Source organism: Armigeres subalbatus, chromosome 2, assembly GCF_024139115.2.
Source record: "Armigeres subalbatus isolate Guangzhou_Male chromosome 2, GZ_Asu_2, whole genome shotgun sequence".
NCBI classification, from domain to species: domain Eukaryota; kingdom Metazoa; phylum Arthropoda; class Insecta; order Diptera; family Culicidae; genus Armigeres; species Armigeres subalbatus.
This window is the reverse complement of record NC_085140.1, coordinates 119236999-119255137: the sequence shown is the minus strand read 5'-3', so window position 1 is coordinate 119255137 and position 18139 is coordinate 119236999. Positions and strand designations below refer to the sequence as shown.

At 42.8% G+C, this 18139-nt stretch overlaps 1 pseudogene; it reads left to right on the top strand.

Moving 5' to 3' along the window:
* Nucleotides 1-3481: 3481 nt before the first annotated feature.
* On the top strand, nt 3482-5679 carry LOC134209189 (armadillo repeat-containing protein 8-like; annotated as a pseudogene).
* Nucleotides 5680-18139: the final 12460 nt, after the last annotated feature.

Sequence of the window (18139 nt, the reverse complement as noted above, 5' to 3'; positions counted from 1 at the left end):
TTTTTTGGGTTAGTTCCTCAACACCGTTTATTGATGTGAGTAATATATTTGGAATGTTTCAAATGGGAGATAATTGACCTCCAATGCAGCAACGTGCTCAATCTAAATTTCAGAAAAGACTCATCTTTCGTAGATAACTCTCCCCAAGTATATCTGTGGATAACTCTCATCAATAATAAAAGCAGTAAATAGTAATTGTTGATCTTCATTATCTGCTTGCAAACTCGATTGAAAAAAAGATTATTCAAACGTAATTAAATCGTGTTTAGTCTTTTCAAACAATTTGGTCTCAGCAAAACTAATGCCATATTTTGCTTTGGGTATTTTGAAAATGTATGAAAAGTATCAGATATTTTGGCCCGCCAACAAAAGGCCATTCTGAGTGGCCCGTGGCTTGAAAGTTAAGGCAGGCCTGCTATTAGATCCAATAATTATAAAAATAACATAGTTAAATTATTGGTCACGTAGTTCGGCAGTGCTGGCAGAATAAATTTTTGCATATGGTTTGAACAAGCAATCAATTTGAACAATTATAAAGTTTTTCGTGGACGTTCCCATGGCATGCCTTCTTTATGAGATTTTCCGCATCCTTCGGAGTTGTTCGTGAACAGCATGTACTTGGTTTACAATAAACTAAACCTCTAGAGTAAAGATGCAAAAATACGTTTCTCATACTAATTTCCACCCCAAACTTCATTTTCGCTTGCGATGTACGAAGCAAGGAAGCCCATATTCCACCTGATTGTTTGGGACCCTGAATGGTTTTTCGAAAAACCGTTGATACTGCTCTAATGGTTATATACGAAGTAATAATCAGGTTAGGGACAAAAGTCAAAGGGACAAAAGGTCAGAAAAGGATTAAACGTCAGAAAAGGACAATAAGTCGAGAAGAACACAAATCCAAAAGGGACAAAAGATCGGAATAGACAGAAACTGCAACGGAGAATCAATCTCCTCGCACAATGGCTTTATTTATTTCTTAAATCAACAATATTTTTATCTTCTGCAAATTCAGTTGAATATTCATATCGCGCTCAATAGATAACGAGCAACGATAAAGAAAGCCAAAAACAGTTGCGAATCTGTAAGCCATGATAACAAATTTTATCGAAAAGCATAAGTGCGAGAAAATAGAATCGGATGAGCAGTCCACAGAAGTAGTGATTCTCGCTGTTCACGCTCATTTTGTGTTAGGACCTCCACAGCTGTATAGAACAGATTGAAGTCATCATCAGATTAAAAGACCCCGCTTTTGAGCTTAAGTAATTTATCCTTGGTGTAGCCTTCCGAATCAGTTCTTATCATGACACTGAAAAGTCTCTCGGCATTCCACATTATCGTATATGTGCAGGATGATAAAGGGAGACTTTCATTCTCTTTTGAAGTTAAATGCATTTCACAATTCTGTTGAAATATACCCCATGTTATCAACTTGTTCTTGATCGACCTTTCAACATTTTGTCCTGGGACCTTTCACAAGTACGTAACACTCTGGGAGGGGGAGGGGGTTAGGCCGCGCGTTACGATCCATAAAAAAACCAAATTTATCCCCAGTGGTAATGGCGTTGCCTCTCGTTTCAATATATTTGAATTCGAATTAATGTTGTAAATGCAGTGCTTATTTACCTACGTTTCGGCGGTAAAAAGATTCAATTGCAATTCTAGTACGTTGTAAAAATTACTTACCGTAGGTTTGCGCCACAGCTAAAATGATTAATGATTCAATGGGCATTTGTGTTTTTGTTGATTAAAAATAAAATATAATCAAACTGCTTGGTTGTTAAAATACAAAACAATAGTGTCCAACTACGAAATTTGCTCCATCGAATGAAACCAGTTGCACTCGAATCTGTCATGAAACGCATTTAACAAAAAATATTTATGGGCTACACACACACTTACACACTTTTGGAGTGAAATTATAGCCTTCTGAGTACAACTTTGTTGTACGTGAAAACAAAAACAAACCTTTATACAAAAGTGTTACGAGGATAATGAGGTCAAAACCATAAAATTTAGCGTTACGTAATTTCAGAAAGAACCCATTACGGCGCACATCCTTTTCCGATCTTTTATTCCTTTCAATATTTTTGTCCTTTGTTTCTGTCCCCTTTGACTTTTTGTCTTTTTCGGCATTTTATCCGTTCGATCTTTTGTGTCTTTCTACCTTTTGTCACAGATTCACAAAAATCTTACAAGGTACAGTGGGGCAAATGAGTTAAGGAAAGCGTGTAAAATTCCGGTAAATCTTAAAAGTTGAATATAATATTAAAGTTGATCATGCTTATAGTAAAATTATCTGATCAATCTATATATTACATCAGAAAAAGATTTCTGAAAAGTAGTTTTAGGAAAAATAGCTCAATAACAAAAAAAACCGTTAGATTTGCCGCCTTACTTGTAGTAAGTGAAAAATAATGACTTTTGAAAAAGATTTTCAATATAGAAACATTCCTGTTTATATATTTCATGTAAATTATGATTATATTGAAATAGGCATAATTCTGATCTGTTATGTTCCTTCATGTCGAAGCACACATTGTCTTTAGTAGTTTGCCATGCATAACAGAAATGCTGCAGGAATTATTTATTATCGAATCAAAGGGGTTGACTCAGCAAGAAATCTACATAGCAAATGGCTAAGTCTTCTCAACTACGTCATAAACCGTAATTGTTGAAATTTTTAACAATAGCATAAACTGATATATGAGTTCATAAGTAAACTAAACAAGTTTTTTTTACATGAAGAATTTGCCATGGGCCTTTAAGAATACTGTGATATATTTTCCCCTTTTGGTCTATTGACCATTCACTCAAACTATTAAATGCCTTCGAATGATTTCGATTCGCATTATTTGTTTATCTACCTCAATATAAACTATTTGGATCCTGAAAAAAAATCCTTCGATGTTGAAATTTTTCACTTTTACAAAAACATGTTTTTCAATATTTTTTGTAGTTCTTCACTCTATATTTTGCTGGAATGTAAAATTATTAAGATAACCAACATCAATATACTAACTGAACGTGGTTTTGAAATAAACTTGAAAAAATCATATTCATTGAGCGACAAATAACTCGTTCGAAGATCAACCGACAGAGTGAATAAACGTTTTATACTCGCTTGAAATGGTAAAAGATAACATGTTTTACTTATTCAGAGCATTTATTTGAATGGCCATGTAGGATTGTGAAGAGAAATTGATAAATCCGAAACATTATTATTGAAATGTTTGAGATTTTCTTCCTTATCCCACTATGCCTTATGAAATTTTACTTAGATAAACAATTTCTCGCTATTGTTCATTTGTGCGCAATGGATCCCTTGGTTGCAATTCCTGTAGAAGCAGCAAAGATCACGATCGTAGATCGAATAGAATATTTTGTATTTCGGTAACAATTGCAGGGCGAAAGCAGCTTTTCTCGATCTTGATGATTTTTTTTTTGCGTTTTCCGTGTAATGCCAATAACAAATGAGAAGATGACGAGGGTGTTTCAGATTAATCTGGATTACATTGAAATTCAAAAGTCAACCTCGTTTAAACTTTTTGCCTACAATAATGCCATCTTGACTACATCACATCATCTCTTCCAGGACGTGGAACATTCCCGTTCGTACATCGACGAGCTCTATTCGGAGGACAACTACAAGTGCCAGGAGGCGATCGTGTGTGTGAAAATCGGTCATCAGGTCGAACAAGAAGAAAGGCTCCGTTATTTCAGGGCATCGTGCCCGTTTGACTCCTCCTCCGGGACGACACGAAGGATCCGAACCTGCTGGATGCAGCAATCGTCATCGGATCGCTTGCCAAAGGAACAGAATCTCAGTGCACTCGTTGATCTACTGCGAGACGGACAGGTGCTGCTGGGAATCAGTGCTCAGTCCGGGTACCGACAGACCTCGCCTCGGAAACCTGCCTCAGCCTGAAACTTTCTGCATCCGTTTGCACCTGACATTGCACTGTAACTGGGCAATCTGGTGCGATTGATGCACTGGCTTCGCTGGTACTCCATCCAGTGTCAGGTGTACGTGGCCAACATCTTCGTTCCCTTTGCCACTCATCCCACCAGCAGAAGTCTCTCAGGCCAACGTAATTCCATTCCTCGTTAGACTGATGATCAGTCATCTCACGATCCTACAGTACCTGCTCTCAAGGTCTCGCGCTATGTGTTTCACCAAAGTCGTATCGGACAACGTATGTGACCTGTCACGAGGAACGATCATTCTGGACATTCTCCGAGCTCTGCGAACCCGCGACGTCCAGATTCAACTCTCAGCAAGCGCTGTCTAATTATCTACATCATCCGGATCGCTGCAGGGCAGATGACTACGGGATCGTGTCAAAACTCCTTCCAGTTTAGCAAGGCTCTGCTCGGAGGACTTCGATGAGGAGACCCGTGCAACGGCGGCCGAAACTCTGGCTTATTTGGCGAAATTGATTCCAATTGCAGCGTAGCCGCTATCAGCAATCATCTGATCTGCTCGTTGCTAACTTGATCCGGTGTCCTTCACCGCTGTCACGACAGGAGCATTCCGATGCTTCGCCTCGCTGGCTGCCAACGATGAGGACATCCGCAAACGGATTATAAAATGGACGGGCTCATGGAGGAAGTGTAAAATGGATTGAAAGACACGTGTCCGGAGGTAAGCTCGGAATATAGTTTGAATGCGTTTTTTTTGACTCTAAGAATTTTCACCGAAGGTACGACTGTCTGCCGTCCGATGTCTGCATTCGCTGTCGAGGTCAGTTCAACTGCTAAGAACAACGTTCCAGGTAAATAAGTGATTGAAAATGTGAATCTCAAATCCAACTTACGACTTCTTACAGGATCACTCAGTGTGGCGCCCGATGGATCTGGTTGAACTATCTAGACTTCTATTGTTACATCGACGATATGCAACTGCTACTGGGTTTTCCCTGCAAAGACCAATGCTCGATTCCGGAGCAGTGGAAATTGTTGAGTTGACGAAGCACAGCGATCCAGCTTACGACTGAACGGGTTGGGCGTTGATGAACATGGCTTTCCAGGTATATTATGGAAATGTGTTCCTAACACAAAAATCATTATTTTATCTATCGCAAGGCTGAACAAAAGTTAAAAAATCATCGACACGCTGGGAACGGATCGAATATTCAGCTGCTGAGATTCGGACGAACGGGTCATCATGAAAACCCTGGGACTTCTAAGGAATCTCCTTAGCAATACGTTCATTGAGATTATAATGTCGAACATTCTCGGAATGCTGCGAGCGGTAATTTGGTATTTTTCGATTGGTACCAGTTTATTAGAATTGCTTTATTTTGAACTTAGGTGAATTTGGTTCTGGATGGTTCATCCGGCGGAAGTGAAGGAACAGGCTTTAATTATTATAAGCAACATTACGGCTGGTGCGCGTGATAAGGACTACGTAATGGAAGATGAGAACATCATCAAAAAGATAGAAGGTTTTGGTAAGTATCTTGATTTGATGTTTTCAGATTTGCTTCTTTACTTGACATATCGTAATAACTTCATTCTCTCTGATAAAAATATTACAATCCATTATGAAAAAAAATCTAAACACGAGTATGTACTATTACGTATATTTATTTATTTTTACTTTATCATTGTCTACTCTTGTCTCGTACCTAATTGGCAGGTGAAGCTAAGTATGATTCCGCCGAGTTGTCAGATTGAACTGAAATTCAGTAAAGACAGATCGTTAATCATCATTTCAACATTCTGCGGAATTCGACACCTTTATTCCATCGCCGGACGTCTACTCAAGCTTTACGGCGAAAATTGCAAGCAATTGAAGTGAGGTCGAGACTCCAAATAATTTACCTGGCTAGTAAATTCGCCCAACAAAAAGGTTTAATTACCGCTCGATGCAGACGCCTCCTAAGCTGGAGGATTTGAAGCTTCTAAAACAACAAACTTACTCGAAACTGCTGAGGATTCCGTAAGTGCAAGGAACGACATCACTCTGTTCCATGAAAGACCGCTCCTAGCACCATCTCCCACGGCACCCGAGTTACCAGTCAACTCTCTTACACGAGTGTTTCACCTTTGTGTTTTCGACACCTCGTCGTTCTTGTCGAAAAAACGTTTAACAATTTACAGCGGGCTCTATTAGATTGCGTTACAAGCCAACTTTAGCAAATCTTACGAAGAACTGGGGTTGAAGTCAAACCGAATAAACTTGTTGAAAGGATTTTACGGACTGATGCAAATCACCAATTCGTCAGGGTAGATCTGAATTCACGATTACAACATCCGATTCGACTGTGTACTTATCATCAAAGATTGTGCGAATCCGATTCCGCACCAATTCGCCGACATTTGACTGGGAACCATAATGGCCGCCGTTGTCAAATGAAAGTTTTAAAAATTCCCACAAAACGCGTATCACTGGGACCTATGAGAACAGCCCTAGCAGGATTCTTTGAGCCAACAATCTCCACTTAGAAGTCCCCAATATGTTTTGTGCCCAATAACGACTCTGAGGCATAGCCAGCAATTTTTCGCCATTCTGGGAGATAGAATTGAACCAGCAAGCATCGTAGGGAGTTTGTAAAGAAAACACGCAACTACAGTCCTGACGGACGTATGCAATGAAGCTTCCATTTATACAAAATCATTAAGATTGCCTGGCAGCCAGCCACGTTTCAAAGTTTCCTGATCTAGATCTTCCGAAGATCATGTCATCGAATGGTCTGTCGTTCAAGGGCCTTTACAAACCGCCTCAACGTTTGCATACCGTATCTACAGATACGTGTGATCAGGGACAATAGCAAGCTCATCCGACTGCTGTGGTAGGACAGAACAACAGTGGCGAAATCAGGAATCAATGCCATTAGATTTGGTATGTTCTCGCCTGCCGTATCAAAACGTTAAGCTAATACAGGATGAGGTCGCGAATTGCCGTTAGCAAGGAAGGCGATTGAAGACTTTTTGTCAACTTTTTATCTTGCACATACGAAGAAGCAATCGAAAAGCGTCGTCAAATTCCACTATGCTGCAACGAGGAGGTTTTCGGAGAAACCCCAGAAGACCAAAGGTGAATTATTCACACTGTCTATGTCAAGATACTATCATAAGATCCATGGCCTTCATTGGCAGTATCCAGAAGATCTCCTCACTTGCAAGGCAATGTGACTCTCAACTATGATCCATGTCTCGATCGTTATCGCAAAGGATCAGTTTAATCATCAGTGGCGAACGTATCTTCTGCATTTACAAGACGTCTGGCGAATCAGCATACTCGTCCTGCATCACATCAACGATCCGGTGCAATACCAACTGCATGGCTTCAGCGATGTTTGGTGAAGTGGTTGTCTATATTAGGGGATCCACGTGAATATAAATACAGCTTGCATCTGCCCGTTCGCATTTTCGAGTGGCATCAATAATAGGCCGTTTCTCCCAATAGAACTGGAGCATGTGCACACATTGTTGCTGACTTGGTCAAGGTCATGAAAAACTCACTTCAAATTCCATTCCGTTGGAACAATGGGGTATGATTAGACAACCTCAGTAGCATAAATTTCCGGTGATCCCGCTCGATGACAAATATTTGTGGCTAATCGAGCAGTTCAGTCAAGTCCGTCTCCAATATCGGATTGGAGACATGTGCCAACCCACAGAGTAGCACCATGCGCGCTAGCACATCCAAACTTTGACCCGATTGAAGTTATCACTGACACTCTAATATTTCCGACTGTAACCGCAACGGAGAACGAGACATTAGATTTGACGTCTTAAGCAGCCATTCCGTATGCATCACGAGCGCCGACGTAATAGAGGGTTTGACCAACGATTCGTTTTACTCCAAGCTATGGTGACGACATGGATTCCAATGCCGAACGCAGTCAACGTACCACTGATCTCTGTCGCAGCAGAAGTGCTACAGCCGAAATCTCTTGGTTTGATTACGCAACCAAGTCTATGCTCAGAAAGGTAACTAGGGCAGCTGAAAAAGAGTGTAGTCGATATGAATGCATGGTACTTGGCGAGCAGTCCAATGTTCATCTAACAAGCTAGATGTCCCTCACTGTCGCCAGATTATTTTGGAATATAATGCGAAACCCTAATAATCCTGGTGAACTGCAGGCTTGCATCACAGTTCTACCATTGTGGAGTGGACTTGGAACAATCACGTTATTGAGAGGAGATGCCGAGGATCCGAAGGTCGAAACCCTAGAAAATCAGCTGGACGAAGGCCCTTGACCGGATTCCAAGAATAATCTTTCTTGGATATGTCAACAGTACCATCAGCTTGAGTAACCGGACCAACAACGTGCGAGCATCATCATTGCCAACCTTGGCAGCGCGAAACTTAACTTTCTGATATGGCTCCCCATATCTTCGCGGCCAAGCAGAATCGATGATTTTCGCTATGCTCTCATCACCAATGTTTTCTTGGTCCGTGAACGCATTCAGCGATCACACCCCAATTTGTATCACACGGACAAAAGGGCCCTCTTGAGACCTCGAGAAGACTGCGGTCACAACCAAGCTGATTGAAGACTTCCAAACATATTCGAAGCCGAACTGAATACCCATCTCAATTCAATCTCAAATTACTGGGTTTAAACCTTGAACTCGCCAATTCCCGAACAGTCCAAAACCGGACGCCGTGGCTCCACTGCGATAAGATACATTAAAAAAGCCTCAAATTGCGTAGAAAACTTAGAGCAGTAAAGTGCGAGAAGAAATGCTGATCACCCAAGACCCGTACCCTGGACGAGTATCAGGCTGTCCGTAATAGCTGCAGGCAGGTGACCAGAAAAGCGAAAAACAATCCCGGCGAGTTTCTCGACTCCATTAATGAAACCATCCCTCATCAGAGATTGGAGGCGAAATGAATAGTACATTACAGGAAGAGATGACATAAAGGAATGGCTATCAAAGTGAAATACAATAACAAGAGTCCGAAGATTATCGCTGATGCCCTGATGGTCAGACTGCGCGGATACCCGATGCTGTACAATTTTATGACAGAGGAAGATAGCCTTCTCTCCGCCATCAATCAGGTGGACTGCAGAAACGGTTCCGAGCAGCTGGGTTCCTTGGCTTTAATCATAGCTATCCCTAAAACAGCAGGTCTGTCGACGATGTCAGCAGCTACCGGCCAATCGCTCTGACAGCTGGCACTCAATTATGGAGCGAATGGTTAATTGTTGGATGATCAGTTTCTTACTGAAAATCGGAAACTAGACTTTCGACGCCTTCCGGCGGCGAAACCAACTTATCTGGCATCTCTTTGGGCAGATCATTGATGACGATTAACAAAGGGCTCCACATTGAGATGGTGTCATGGATCTTGCCCAAACCTCAATGAGATTGGTGTCCTGGCGTCCTAGATAGAGGATTTGGCGATCTGGGGAATTACTGGAAACATGTGCTTACTTTCATTGATAATTTCTTGGGTAGACTTACCTTCCAGGTTCTCGCGAGCAATTACAGATCAAATATACTCAAAAGAAGAGCAGGCGTCCCGCAAAGCTCAGTTGTTGCAGTCCTCTATTTCTTGGGAATATGGGCGGTATCTTTCGTACTTCCACTGGAATATCGTTTACGCCGACGACATTTGTCTAACATCGTGTCGCGGAATGCGACTCACATTTGGTCAGGCTTCAGCCAAACCGGACCATGCGGCTTTTTGACTGACTTGTGATATTTGTTCGTAAAGGACAACGGCAATAGTTTCACATCATTTAAACATTACATTTGCAGTAGGATATCTTCAGCTATTGGATTGTGAGATATCCGGTACGATTTACATTAACTAAATCTGCTAAACGGTTGAGCGAAAAATGGGTGTATTTTTTTCGTTGGCGCTTGATGATTTGGTTGAACCCGACCATTTAAAGAGTTTGCTACACTGTTCTATTTAGCCAGCCTCCGTGGAGATGCCCCAAAAGATTTACAGCCGCTCCTCCGGGACATTTCTTGATTGGAGAACCATTTAATCAACCACAATAATCAACGATCAGCAATCAAACACGATGAACCGTACAATGCGTTAGATTCGCGCTACATTCACCGGACTGCGTCAGCTTTTTAATTCTCTGGGCCTGATGACATGCTGCATGAAAACGACCTGATACTGATGGTAAAATTACCAACCAATGGATCGTCGAAGGATTCTTTGTCTTCATCAAACACCTGACGGTAGCTTAGACGAACTGCCAACCAACTGTTCTTTGGATATTGCCAAAGCTTTTAGCAGGATTATGGTCCTCAAACAACTTAGAATGGCGCATCACCTTTATAAAAAGCTTCCTCACCGCACCGGACCCTCACGGTTCTGATTGGAGGAACTGCGTCTGAAGAATTCGCCGATGAGACCGGCGTCCCCCGAAGGTCAGTTCTTACGGTCACCCTCTTTGTCGCTGAACAGGGTTTCGGCGTTCTACCAGCGAATATTCAGGTGGTTCAACTCTTCGATACCGCCGACGACATTCTCAGGTCGTGGTGGGTGTCTCCTGGACGAACCGGATAAAGAATTTTGAGCAGCGATTGGTGCCATTCACCGTATGGCTGCCGCCCATCAGGTTTATTATGAACGCCGGAAAATGCATTCGGGGCCGTTTGCCGAAGCCGTCGCAACCCCGGACCTTCCAATGGACGTAGCCATGATCCCAAAACCGAACAGAAAAATCGTCCGTCAGCAGGTGGACATCGATCGCGGTCTTGTTCCACTTCCAGGCTGTTATAAGTCCTATAGGTCCGGATTAGTTTGATGAAAACCCTGGCCAAAACATCGGACTAACAGCAGACACACCAGTTTAATTATGGGCCAGGCGATTCTGAATGGTCGTCTACTCTGCGGCCTGTAGCTAACCAGCTGCGCGGAGCAACCTGTTGATATCCACTCCCGGTTTTCAACAATTGTGTTCCAGTTAGCCCCACCTGGACTACTTCCTTCCACGCTGCAGAAGCCGCTTGTGTTGACGCCGGTATCCTCCTTTCGACACCAGTCCTAATGGATATCTGCTACTTCTTTTTTGCGGCTGCCACCTCAAGTGCAGGATCCCTATCCTCGATGAGAGCTGACCGGATCTTGCAAGCCTTGGCCGACACTAATCTCCCCCAGTAGCGAGGGTCCACTGGCACGGAGCAAAAGCTAGCTAATGCCCACTCTGCAGGAATTGATACACCATAGCCACCCGGTTTAAAAGTGGGAAAATACAGACAGAGTTGAAGATCGTTCCTAGAACTGGCGGAACACGATTTCCAGAACCATAAAATCCGATTCACCGATTCCAGTCTCCAGCCGCGGTGTCCCGGTTTTGGAGTTTCCGGTTCCGGTTTAAATAGATCGAACAGTTTGGCTAGTCAATGCGGCATCTGCTCGGCTGAAGCTGCTGCTCGTCGCAGCCACAGTTCGACCAATAAACCGATCGTAATCGCCACAGGTTAGCTGGCGTCGTCGCTGTTCTCCAGACGACAGTCCTGGTGCCCTTAGATCCAGGAATACTGGCGTATGGCACCAAATGCTTATCGCCTGGATCTCCAGCCATTGTGGCATCAGGGGAAACGTGAAGCCGATGCTCTAGCAAGCGTTGGGCTGAAGGTCTTCTACCCGCTCCGTCCGCTGGTCGACATTAAAAAGTGGACAAAGAAGTGTTGTCAGCCAGAACTAGGCGCGGATTTGGAGTATAACCACACGATCCTAAGGAAGATCAAAACTTACTGGTCCATGGAAGACGGCTTTAGGAAAAGCTGGAGATCGTATCAGTTGACCGGTCATACAAGGTCTCCCACAACTGGTGGAGGCCCTTTCCCACCCTCAATGTGACCTGTGTTGAGTAGAAACAGCGTGGGCATTCACCTGTAGATGCCCTAAATACGAATTCCCTAAAGGAACTTTATGGGATCCCAGAGCGGCATTAGAAGCTCTAGGCAACGACGAAGCCAGAATGGCAGCTCTTGTTTTGAAGGCTGCGGGCTCTATTGCAAATATAGGACCCCCGAACACCTTTTCAGGAATAGGAATCCATCTGTCGAGGCGAACGGGCTTTCCCAGTATAAGTCCACCCCTAAGTGACATGCCTTCAGCTTAGGGCTTCAATCTCTATTTTCAGCCTTGTACACGACATTCTGCCACGTCTTGAATTTTTTCCTTTTCACCAAGGTTTCAAGGGAATACCTTCAAGCAAGATGGCTCCTCCAAAAATTCCGGGCTCCTGAAATTGCCATTTTACCACACATTTGGCTCGAACTTTTCCATGAAGGACTGAACGATCCTCACTGGCGTGCATTAAGGCGTGAAACGGCTGAAAAACATAAAGACCAAAGTATAGGCAGACCCCAACGCAGCCCACATCCTTCAAACCTGAAATTGTACTGAATATCATTTACTATTAGATTTTCTCATGCAAAGTGACTCATGACAAAACACCCTATGAGATTTCTTCTCTGCAGGTCATACGTCTAAAAATAAGCCCTTAAATGGAAGTCCGATGTGGTGAGAAACCTGATGGAAAGGCAAATCAGAAGATGCTATCTTGAGCTTCAACATCGCTGAGAACCTAGAGAGTTAATCACATTACGACCCCGAGAATCGTAACGTATCGTAGAAGAGTAAGTATGAATATCCACGAACACGGGTTATCAGTTTACGTTATTCTTTCTTTCGTTTGTACTTTTCGATACAATAGTTGAAGAGATTGTAATTGATATTTGCAAATATAATTTATACATAAAGGTGAAACCAAAATACGGAAAGTTATCTTCAATCATTTTTTGTTCGTTGACCCATAACTTGATACTTGCCCAACTCGTTCCCAACAGAGAATCAAGACGTTGTCGTGAGGTTGAATTCTACTTACTTAGATCTGGTTGCATTCGTCGTCATACCATGTTGACCACCTATGGTGATGTTGAGAAATGTTGTTACGGTTTTATGGGACTAACGTACTTAAAAAATTATTATTAACAATTCAGGAATTTTTATGAACTTGAAGATGCTTAAAGGGTCTATAATTTTGTCTATTACATAATTATTTCTGAATACAAAGTAGAGACGTGAACGAAATTACATAAATGTCCACGAAATATAAAATTAACGTCTTCGATTTTTCGGCACTGGTTTTAAATAAAACATAACTTTTAAGTGCATAAACACGACGCTTTTAAGAAAAGGCACTATCCGTCCGGCGCGTTTGCTTTATTGATTAGAACTGACTAATTACAGAGTTAGGCGACTTTCTCCCCTCTTCGCGCTAGCTAAGAGTTGGGCAGAGAATACTGCAAAAGAGATGAGAAGGTATCATCTCTATCCTAGATTGGATGCAGTAAGATAGCCTGACTCTCACAATCTCATTGAAGCTGAGGATTGCACAGTGGTTCTGATGAAGGAATGGATAATTTTAGTTACAGTCGCTTTACAGATATTTTACATCACCGGCCGCCTTGAAATACGCGGGATTTCAAACTCAAACTTATGAATAACATCTTGACTTATCAATCTAAGCTTTACAACATTCAATTTCACAGTACATTAAACGACACAAAACAATTTAACCGAGACTGCTCTCATACGAATATGATCTTTAGTGCTTCCAGAAGATGACTGCTTGTTACGACTCCTGTTGACGACCCTCGTTGTTGACCCGCTGCATAGCGACTCTTGCAGAACTTCTCTGGCTTTTACGGAATACTCGGGCGTGCACTCCCAAGTTCCGTAACCTTGCGATGATAAGCGACCTGCATCAGATGAGAGGAGGTAATTTTCAAGAATAAAACGAGAATAACTTAACTTCCCTGGTGCGGAGGCTTGCGCGCCTCCGCGGGCGCTCCTGCGCCGATGTGTTGCGTTCGGCAGTGAGCAAAACGTTAGATGAGAGCTACCTATAGTGCGGCAGCGTGATTCCGTGCATCGTGAGAGTCTTACACCAGATACGCAACTCGTTGTGTGACGTTCGTGTGGACCGGCGTAGTGTGACATTGGGCTCACATCCTTCTTGCATACACTGAAAATAATCTTGTGGTAAAATTAACAGCGCAAACATGTTCAATTCTACTATATCAGAACATAGTAATATTAACTAAAGTGATACTTATTTTAACTAAAATTATTTTGATTCTACTATGAAATGTCAATAATAAAATAGTATTTTCGACAGTCTCTGGTAGTTAACTCCTTCGAACATTCTATAGAAATGTCTCCATTTTAAACGTGTTTGTCTCGGGGTTCAGAGATTTTGCAATTAAATTATTAAACATGAAAACGTCTTCTTGGTTTGCAAGGTAAGTAGATTGTGTACTTCTTGATAAGACAAACGAATGTTTACAACATTTTCAAGGGTTCCCTCGGCAATTGGAACCAGACATTCACAGGAAGATTTTGCACCTGCAATCTCCACCTCGATTTCAACGAGCATCGGAATCGCCACTTGGAAGTCATGCAGCAAAATGGCCTGGCAAGTGGTTTATTCTTTGCGGTATCTTTATCCTCTGGTTCGACAAAGAGATCCTTTCCCGCAGAAGAGAAGCAATCTTAACAGGATCCGTATCAAAATGAAATGACATTCTGTGATTATGTAGATTTTGAATGTACTCTGGCCGCTCCTCCATATGGAATATTGTTATTAAATGTGAAATAATAAATATTCAACCAGTGAGAATGAACAAATAATCGAAATAAAAATTTTTGTTGTTAATATTACTACGATCATTCAATGCGCATAGTAAAAAGGTAAAATATACTACAATGTTTACAGCTGCACATGGTATATTTAACAACAATATACGGTCAACCCGGCGGAATGTCAAAAAAAGCTTCATAGTAAAATCAACTGCAGTTATGGTTGATTCAAACGGTATGTGTAGTCTGCACAAATCAAGTGGTAAAATGTTTTTAATTTTACCCTCGATTCGGTCAATATTACCATGACGCTTCTTTCAGTGTAGTGAGACGTACATCTGAGTACACTGAAAACCAAAACTACCCAAAAGTGGGTTGTTTGCACTCAAAACCGTGGTTTGGGCCAATAACCCAAATTTGAGTAAAATGACTTTTCTGGCACTAGGTAGTTTGCCTTTAATCCCATGTAAACAATTTACCCAAAGCTGAGTTTAATTTATCCAAAGCGGACCTTAATCAACCCAAAATAGAGAATATTGAATTTACTCAAATTTGGGTTATTGGGCTGAGCAACCTCGGTGAGGTGTTTGCATCTTGCTCTAGTTTTGATAGCAATCATGGGAAAGAAAGGGAAAACTACCCAAATTTGGGTAAATCTTCTCTGCGATATTCTCATGAGTGCGTATATTGAACTCAAAGTTTGGGTTGATTTATCTGTCCGTGTAGTGGTGACGTGTTGAGGAGTTGACGTAACCTTGCGTGACCATCATGCATCATCCTTCCAGCGTACTTGTAATGACGATGATAGCTTGACGTTTTCCGAATCAATACATGAAACCAGAATGTGCGCATCATAATGGAAACAAACCGGTTCTCAACCGGTATGATGGAAGTTGTCAGCTAAGGGAATCGAGAATTGAGCAGCGAGGCAAGGAGTGAAGCAACAAGGCATCGCATCGTGGTAGAGGCGCAGAGCCTCCGGAGCAGGCAGGCAGCTATGGCGGACGAAACATTCCATAAGTTTTTTTTGTCAATTGTTAAAACACAAACACTTAACTGGTATGCGGGGACCGGTTAGTCCCCGCAGGTGCACCTGCACCTATGTTGATGTGATGACATCCAGGACACTGATGGACATCTTAGTGGAGGCGCATGCCCTCCTGTGGGCGTAGACGGCTATGGCGGACGGAACATTCTTTGAGTTTTTTCATCATTCATTGAAACAAAAATACTTAACTGGAGTGCGGGGACCGGTTGGCCCCCGTAGGCGCTCCTGCGCCTTCGTAGGAGGACTATGGGGTCCTCTAATCGTGTGGCAGGTTAGTGTTTTCGTGAATGGGCAACACACATATTTTGGAAATTGCCCGGGTAAACGTACCGTCCTTCGTTTTTACCGCCACCACTCTTATCGTTTCCATCCGCTTCTGCGTGGATTTATACCACTCGACCGAGCAACCATTTTAGGGGAGGCATGTTGTCTTCTTTTATGAGCACCATGGTTCCCACACTCAAATTGCTATTTCTCTTTGTCCACTTCGTCCTATTATGTAGATCGGACAAGTACTGCGGTGACCATTTTGACCAGATATATTGAACAAACGCCTGTGTTTGCTTGCACCTTGGTAGTTGATTGTCTGGTAGCTCTGGAACCGATGGCTGGTATAGCTACAAGAGGCCACTGGATAAGAAAGTGTCCAGGAGTCAACACATCCATGCGCCCTGGATCGTTAGTTAACGGTGTAAGAGGCCGTGAGTTAAGGCACGCCTCGATTTGCACCAACATGGTCTCTAATTCGTCTGGAGTTATGATCTTCAACCCGATTTTCCTTCTCAAATGGTGCTTCATCGATTTTACAGCAGCCTCCCAGAGGCCACCGAAATTCGGTGACTTAGGAGGAATGAGGCGAAACTCGATTCCTTTGTCGGCTGCTGTGGACACGATTGCTTTCTGCGCTTGCTCCGTCATGAAGAGCTGCTGGAGTTTCCAGTTTGCGTCTCGCTCCTACAAAATTGGTTGCGTTATCGCACATAATGACTTCTGGGATCCCCCTTCTGCCCGTGAATCGCTTCAGAGCACTTATGAAGGCCAAAGTAGTCAAATCGCCTACCATTTCAATATGGACGGCTTTAGTCAGACAGACAAAAATTGCCACGAAATATAACCATGACCCTCTTCCGGAATGGGTAATTAACTTGGAAGGGGCCACAGTAATCCACGCCCACTCGAAGAAACGGTGGCGCAGGTGTCACTCGAATTGCCGGCAAATCAGTCATTAGCTGTTCCTGAACGCTGGGTTTGTTACGAAAACATGTAACACATTCGTGAATGACTCTGCGTGTTGGGTAGCCGGCTTACCTCCTTCGATTTTTTGGCAGTGGAACCTTCGCCGACTCCAACACTGCCTTGGGGACCTTGTTTCCCGTCCTACTCCCGTACTAGTGGGTAGATGATTTGGGACCGTTTTTCCCTTCTTTCCAGGGAGCAGTCCAGTGGCTGGGAGTTTCCGTTCAATAACACCAGTAACACTCGCGGGTTAATTATACAAAACACGACATTTATTAAAACCAACACTAATCAATTTAACATTTATTAAAGAACTACATTAACTTAACTACGGACAAATTTTAACCGGGTGATATATTCCCGTCGGCGATCGAAGCGTACTGACTCTCATCTGCTACAACGGTCATCCTCTAGCCTATGGTCAGCCATGTGTAGAGACTCTCCTACGAACGTTCAGGTGGTCATCAGGGAAAAGAATAGTTTTCTCTTCCCTCTATCTGCTGCTCTCGATATCAACTAGCCATTGGTTTGTGTTGCTGCCTTGTGATCCATGCAGATGGAAGATTTACCGCGAAACGATGGCGAAATCTAGACAACAGAACTGCAATTGCCTTTGCCCATCAGCTTGACTGGTCAGCTGTAGTAGCGACGGTGATTTTGATCCAGGGCTGTTCAGTCTCGTACATCCTTACCCACCCAGAATATTGCCAAATTTCTGAAAATAAATAGAAAACCTCTTCGACGGGATGGGAATTGGAAAGGTATAGGAGTAGGTGATTACAGCAATGGTTCATCTTCTTCTTCGCGGCTAATTGGTAATGGAAGCAAACAAATTTTTTCAACCGGACGTTTTAGTTCCCCCGAAGAAGTTTTCAGTGTCACGACTCTCACGATATTATCTTCGCCGGGATGTAATGCGATGATTCTTGCCAACTTCCATCTCATCGGAGGTAAATTATCGTCCTTCACAACTACCAAGCTTGCCTACATCAACTGGAACTGCTGGTTTCCACCTCTTCGCTCTTCCTTGCAGTTGACTCAAATATTCTCTACGCCATCTCATCCAGAATAGTTGTAGTTTTTGCTGCATCAAATTATAATAGTTCAGCCGATTCGCTGGGATGGACGTGAGCTCAGGACTGGGGAGAGCATGCAACGATGATCCAACTAAGAAGTGAGCCGGAGTCAAAGGTTCCAAATCGTTTGGATCATCGGACATCGGTGTCAAAGGGCGGGAGTTTAGACATGCCTCGACCTGTGTCAAAAGCGTGGAAAAA